The 7,582-nt window shown below is 46.2% G+C and overlaps 1 pseudogene; it reads left to right on the top strand.

The window, feature by feature from the left end:
* Positions 1-543: 543 nt before the first annotated feature.
* Positions 544-1,301, top strand: LOC112392706 (ubiquitin-conjugating enzyme E2 N-like; annotated as a pseudogene).
* Positions 1,302-7,582: the final 6,281 nt, after the last annotated feature.

The following is a 7,582-nucleotide window of genomic DNA, read 5'->3' as shown; positions in this document are numbered from 1 at the left end:
TAGAAGCAAAGGAAAGAAAGGTCCAGATAAAAGCAGAGGGAGGGTTTCCCTGGTGGCACAGTGGTTAAGAATCTGCCTGCCAATGCAAGGGATAGGGGTTCGAGACCCGGTCCAGGAAGATCCCACATGCCGCAGAGCAACTAAGCCCGTGCGCCACAACTACTGAGCCTGTGCTCTAGAGCCCGTGAGCCACAACTACTGAGCCCATGTGCCACAACTACTGAAGCCTGCACACCTAGAGCTCATGCTCCGCAACAAGAGAAGCCACCACAATGAGAAGCTCGCACACCACAACCAAGAGTAGGCCCTGCTCGCCACAACTAGGGAAAGCCCGCGCACAGCAATGAAGACCCAACACAGCCATAAATAAATAAATAAAAAATTTTTTAGTTTTAAAAATTAAAAAAAAATAATGCAGAAGAGGGGAAGCGAATAGTCAGATCTCCAAGAGTGTGAGGCCATGCTTTTAATCATTTTGTGAAAACAACGTAAGAGGGAGCTATAGGGAGAAGAGACCAGAGGCTTATCTTGGGATCTGACAAGATGGCCAGGCTGCCCCATGGGATTATCAAGGAAACCCAGCATTTGCTGGTTGGACCAGTTCCCAGCATCAAAGCAGAACCAGATGAGAGTAACACACATTATTTTCATGTGGTCCTTGCTGGCCCCCAGGGTTCCCCCTTTGAGATGGGGACTTTTTTTTTTAATTAATTAATTAATTTATTTATGGCTGTGTTGGGTCTTCATTTCTGTGCGAGGGCTTTCTCCAGTTGAGGCGAGCGGGGGCCACTCTTCATCGCGGTGCACAGGCCTCTCACTATCGCGGCCTCTCTTGTTGCGGAGCACAGGCTCCAGACGCGCAGGCTCAGTAGTTGTGGCTCACAGTCCCAGCCGCTCCACAGCATGTGGTATCCTCCCAGACCAGGGCTCGAACCCGTGTCCCCTGCATTGGCAGGCGGATTCTCAACCACTGTGCCACCAGGGAAGCCCGAGGTGGGGACTTTTAAACTTGAACTCTTCCTTCCAGATGAATACCCAGTGGCAGCCCCTGAAGTATGTTTCATGACCAGAATTTGTCATCCTAATGTAGACAAGTTGGGAAGAATATGTTTAGATATTTTGAGTGGTCCCCAGCACTGCAGATCCGCACAGTTCTGCTATTGATCAAGCCTTTGTTAAATGCTTCCAATCCAGCTGATCCATTAGCAAATGATGAGTCGGAGCAGTGGAAGAGCAACAAAGCCCAAGCCATAGAAACAGCTAGAGCATGGACTAGGCTATATGCCACGAATAATGTTTAAATCGATCTGATCATCAGGTGTGCATCACTTCTCCTGTTCTGCCAAGACTTCTTCCTTTTTTGTTTCCATTTAATGGACATAGTCTTAGAAACACGGCAGAATAAAAGCCATTAGCATTTATTACATTAGCAAATCTAGGTCCCGTCCTGATCCACTTCTGTAAAACACGAGCAGAGGCTAGAAGTATCATCTGGATTACTGCGAAACATTTAGAAACAGTGGCCCCTCTCTGCTTTTATTTGTTTCCCGCATCAAGGTTTAAGTATAAAGCACTGTGAATGAAGAGAGTTGTCGGGGTTAGCTGCAGGGATGTGGGTGTTTTCTTTATTATTTTTTTTTAGGGGGGGAGGTAGTTTTATGTTTATTTTATGGGCTCCTTTCCCTCTTTTTATGATGATCTAATTGCACTGGTTAAAAGCAGCTAACCAGTTCTTTAGAATATGCTCTCTATTTATTCAGATGCTGTAGATGGACAAGCTTCATTGTTTGAACCAACACGGGAACATTAAACAAACATCACAGCCCTCACTAATAACATTGTGACTTTGCTGTCAAGTGTAAAATTCTCCCTTCAAGTAAAAGCTTATGAACATTTTGTATGGTTTGTCTGGAAACTTCTGTAGATCTTATGTTTCAGTAAAATATTTTTTGTTATTCTAAAAAAAAAACCAGGGAACTCTACAGGGATGAAGCCAAAAAAGCTATTCTGACACACATTTACATGCTAAAAGCAAGAAAAATGCATTGCAGATAAAAAGTAAGCAACAGAAAAAAAAAAACCAATCAAATCCCATAAGAAGATAATTCTGAGGAAACAGGAGAATTGGGAGTATTATATGTATATATAATAATATAGAAGAACCAGAGAATAAATATCCCCCCCAGACAATAAAACACACCAGAAAGACATGCATACAAGAGATAGAAGTTATAATCCAATATTAAAAAGCAAGCTAAAATGTATTATGAAAATGATAAAAATTATTAAAGAAAAGTATAAATTAAAATTAGAAAATCTTATAAATGAGGTGACTAGAGAATAGGAAGCTTTGAAAAGAGAAGTGACAGAACTTGGGACATAACTAGAAAAAAGAAAAAAATCTTTTAAAAATGAAGACCAAAATAGAAGGAACACAAGAAAGAACAAACACAATAATGTCTTAAGATAAAGACAAGATGGAAAGGAAGACATATTTTAAAAACTATTTTAAAAGAGATAATAAGGACTGAAAGAAAAACGATAGATGTAAAAGATAAAGCAAAGAAGATACAACATATGTATAATAATGGACTTTTCAAGAAAGTCCATGAAAGCAAAGGAAAAGAACAAAGACTAAAATATATAATTTGAGAGAACATTCCTGAAATAAAAGAATTTGTGACTACGTAGTGTAGGAGCATACCATGATCCTAGAGAAAGTAACCTATATGGCCAATTTCAAGATATAGTCCGGTAAAATTATTGGACTTTATGAAAAAATTATTTTAGGCATCCTGGCAAAAAGACCAAGTTACTTAAAAGGGAAATATAACCACGTCATCATATGACTTTTTGATAGCAATTCTTCATGCCAGAAGACAATGGAATAACATATCCAACACATTCAAACAATGTGTCACAGATTTTACATCAACCTAATAAACCTCTATGTAAAAAGACCATAGAAAAATGTTATGAACATGATAACTTGGGGAATACTGTCCTACAAGCCCTTCCTGAGGGGCCATCTAAGGAATAAGCTTTCCCAAAACACTGGAAGGGCATGATGGACTAATAGGGACCAAATTTACCCTTCCACCTTGAACACCCAAAATACAAAACAAAATGTGTGAAACTGGTTTTCAGACATTTAAACCATCAACCAGCCCTGTGACCAGGGACAAGTACTAACCTCTCTAAGTTCCCAGTTTCCTCTTCTATGAAAGGAAAGACTTGGCTGTCCTAACTTCATATGGTTGTTGTGAGACAAAAATCAGATTATACATGTCGTGTGCTTACCATAGGCCCTGGCAGGGTTCTGGGTACCTAGTAGATATTAGTTTTATCCTTACTCTGCAGGCTGAGGAGATAGGAGGGTCACAGATACTAAGTAACTCGCCAAGGACATACAGCTAAAAAGTGGCAACACCCATGCTCCTGACATGGTCTCTTTCTGTCTGGTCCACAAGGAGACTGCACACAATTTTACCACATGCCCGAGTGAGGTTCAGATAGGCTTTGCCTTTTGCATTCCTTGCTCACCAATATTTAAAGCCTGGCCTGAGAAAGACAAGCTGGCACAGGAAATTAAGAAAAAGTGGCAGAGAATTTCCCATCTTGACTATTCATCTTTTCATCTAGGCTGCCCTGGACATCAGAGCAGGAGAATGACCAGAACCAAGTAGGGTCATAAATAAGGAACAAATTAGTAGAACAAATAAACTGATAAATGAATGAACGGACAATTAGCCCAGACACTGCAACATTATCCAGGGTCCAGATCCAAAGTGATGTTGGCTATGGCCCAGCATAGTGACAACTTCCAATGCCATGGCGATCCTGGGGAATTTTTCTTCTCTGCTCTTCAAGGAAGTTTGACCTCTCCATGATACGTAGGGACATTTCCAATGTCAGAAATTATAACCAACTGTAAAACATGTATTAAATCCAGGCAACAACCATCTCTGTTGTATAAACATGTCAGGAAGGAAAGCGACTGTCCAGAGATGCTGGCTGTAAAATCCAAGGCCAAACCCAGCTCTACCCTGTTCTGCTGCCTGGCCCAGCTCCTGGGAGGTGCCTCTGGCTTTTTCATGCACTAAGACTTTATGGGAATGACTCAGATTCCCGCCCCTTCCCTAGAACCATCATTACTGAAAGACTCACGTAGTCACCCTTGAACCCAACTGCGCCAAACTGATAATAATTATTTACCTACGTGCTGCCGGCGAAATCAAAAAACAGCAAGTTCCTTCATCTGTCATGTGCAGATGTTTTCTTTTTGCCCCAAACCAAGGGCTGGAAATCCAAAGAGAGGGGAAAGCCATCTTCTTTCTTAAGTAACTCAGCTCCAGAAGGGTGTCCAGCCCTCCAGGCACACCCCTCCCCACTTTGGTTTTCTTATTATTCGTGAGTTCACGGGAGCAGCCCTTTCACTTTCCTTCAAGAATGTTTCCTTTGTATCCACAATGTGGCTAACTGTGGCACAAGGCCCCTGGCTTCCGGCCTGTCTCGGCTTCTGACATGCCTTCCTCACTAAGCTTCCTTTCTAGTGTTTTATTTGACTCCCCCTTTCACTTCGAGGCCACTGTAAGGCTATTAATTGGCCTAATTTCAGTATTGTCGTGTGTCAGGGAACAGGTAGGACCAAGAAGACGGAGAGAGATTGGGGAACAGCCAGTGGGTGGAGCAGTCAGAACACACACGTTTATAGATTACATTTGCCATCTTATATGGGCATGGTTCACGGTGCCCCAACCAATTACACTAGTAACATCAAAGACCACTGATCACAGATCACCATAACAAATATAATAATGATGAAAAAGTTTGAAATATTGCAAAGATTACCAAAATGTGACACGGAGGCATGAACTGAGCAAATACTGTTGGAAAAATGGCAGCACCAATAGTCTTGTTTGACACGGGGTTGCCACAAACATTCAATTTATTTTTTAAAAAGCACATTTGGGGCTTCCCTGGTGGCGCAGTGGTTGAGAGTCCGCCTGCTGATGCAGGGGACACGGGTTCGTGCCCCGGTCCGGGAGGATCCCACATGCCGCGGAGCGGCTGGGCCCGTAAGCCATGGCCACTGAGCCTGCGCGTCCGGAGCCTGTGCTCCGCAACGGGACACGGGAGAGGCCACGACAGTGAGAGGCCCGCATACCGCAAAAAAAAAAAGCACACGAAAACAAAGCGCAGTAAAACAAGGTGCACTGGATGCTGTGAGGGATAAAAAGATGAAAAATACAAACTCTTATTCCTCAAGGAACTCATGCTTTTTTCTGGGAGAGGAAATATAAACCTTTGGAAACTTCAACCAAGAAACAAGATTTAAAAACAATTTTTTTTTCTTCCAGGTTAATTGAGATATCATTGACATACAGCACTGTATATGTTTAAGGTGTACAGCGTAATGAGTTGACTTACATATGTCATGAAATGATTAGCAAGGTCAGTTCAGTGAACATCCACCATCTCATACACATATAAAATTAAAGAAATAGAAAAACATATGAGAACTCTTAGGATTTACCCTCTTAACAACTTTCATACATAACACACAGCAGTGTTCATTAAATTAACCATGGTGTACATGCCCACGGGGAGGCATTCGGTGGGCGATACATCAGGGCGGAAGGCAGCATTTCTGCCCCCAGGGGGTGTAATCCGTTTGAGGGAAAGAGTATTTGCTCACCTGGAACAGTTGGTATCATGCAAGGCAAATACGTGTGTTGAGTGAAAAACAGAGACCTGACCCAACTCTGGCTGCCAGGGAGCTCAGAATTGGCAGGAAGGTGGGAGAACAAAGCTCAGGAAGTGGGCAGGCGCCAAAGGAGGCCAGGAGCGAAAAGCAGAGCCAAGCCACCGCCCCAGGTGCTCTGGGCAAAGTCCACCCCACCACGGCTGGCCTGCAGGACTACTGCTCACAGACGCAGCCATGGGGAACAGAGTCCAACTCTCCCTTTGAATGATGTCACCGCTTAAGATTCTGAGCCCTGGATGGGAGTGTCCTTTTGGCCAAGCCTGGTCAATATGCCCAGGAACTAGGTGAGGGTACACCTGCCCCCTTTCACAGCGGGCGGCTTATTTCCTGCCAGTATCACATTAAAGGGGTTTTCCTCTCAAATAGGGCAAGGGGCAAGTCTGCTGGACAGTCCACTTCCCACCCCAATAACAGTATCCCCTGCAGTGCTTAAGAGCTAAAGAGAATGGCCTAGAGGCCGTGGGATCTAGTTGTCTAGAGGAGGGGCCCAGGCCAGCGCTGGAAGGACTCAAGAGGGCTTCGTGGAAGAGGTGTGTCTTGACGTTGGCCTCCCAGAGAGGATGTGGCCCCTGTTCTGTCCGTGATGCTTGGCCTGACCTAGAGAGTCACCTTGCAGGGTCTCTGTGTCATGGTCACAAGTCCCCCAGCCCCCGGCACTGGGCTGAGAGCCAGGCCTGCCCAGCCTCCAGCTTCACGGGCTCCATTTCACAGATGAGGAAACCGAAGCTTAGAAAGTCACATGCGTTGGATAGAAGAGGCTGACGTGGGAACCCAGGCCTATGCGACCAGGACCCCCCCACCCTTTGCCCGAAGCCTGACGCCTCCCAGCACACTGAGAAGTAGCAGGGACACTGCACTTCACTCCGGCTCCACGTTTTTCTCAGGAGTTCCTGCATCCTTCACGCCAACCCTATGAGACCGCGAGGGCCACGTGATTACCCTGTTGAGTAGCTGAGGAGCCCGAGGCCAAGGTCAGCCAGCTTTCAGGACTTGGTGAAGGCTCTTCACCCTGATCCAGCCTGAGAGCTACCTTCCTCCCCGTGACCCTGTCGCTGGAGGCTGTGGGGAGAGCGGCTTGGGGAACAGATCCCACGAAGCTGTGCCTGTCCACGTGGTGTGAGGCACACCTAGCCCGCCCCCGGAACTCGTGGTTGAAAGTGCGGAGGGGACCCGTCTAGGGGAACAATGCGTATTGATGATTCTGGCAGCGGCAGCTGGCAGGCGCCCGAGGCAGTTTGGTCTGGGGTTTGGGGTAGGTTTTACTTGGATGCCGAAGCCCAGTTACTCATCATTCTCGCTCTAGGCCCCTGGGCTACCTGAGATCCAGTGGGAACAGCTCCACAGCCCAGGACGTGGGCTGTCCGCTCCCCAGCCCCCGGCCCCTCTCCTCCCGGGACAGACTCATGTCACGGCACTGGCTGGGACTGGGCTGGCCTGACACCACTCCAAAGGCTGGGATGGGGGCCTGGACACTGGGCTCCGACCTCCTATAGCCCTGGAGCGGGGTGGGGGGCATCCTTCCTTATATGGGGTGCACACACCTGAGAACTTTCCAGAGAGGGCTGTCTTCATGCTCCATTCTTGGTCACCTATCTGTCGCTCCAAAAACTCTCTCTATAACACACACACACACACACACACACACACACACACACACACACACACACTCTACATTTATACCCAGAGCCAGGTAACCTTCTTTCTGCCTGTCACCTGCCGGGGACCGTGGTCACCTCAGTGGTCTGAGTGTCAAGTGATCTCACACCAGTCCCCAGCCACCAAGACATGGCCTTTCACGTCCCCTCTCAATGTCCC

The sequence above is a fragment of the Neophocaena asiaeorientalis genome, unplaced genomic scaffold, assembly GCF_003031525.2.
Source record: "Neophocaena asiaeorientalis asiaeorientalis breed wild unplaced genomic scaffold, Neophocaena_asiaeorientalis_V1.1 scaffold32, whole genome shotgun sequence".
In the NCBI taxonomy this organism is placed as follows: Eukaryota; Metazoa; Chordata; class Mammalia; order Artiodactyla; family Phocoenidae; genus Neophocaena; species Neophocaena asiaeorientalis.
Note: the sequence above shows the minus strand (reverse complement) of the source record. Positions and strands in the feature narration are given on the sequence as shown.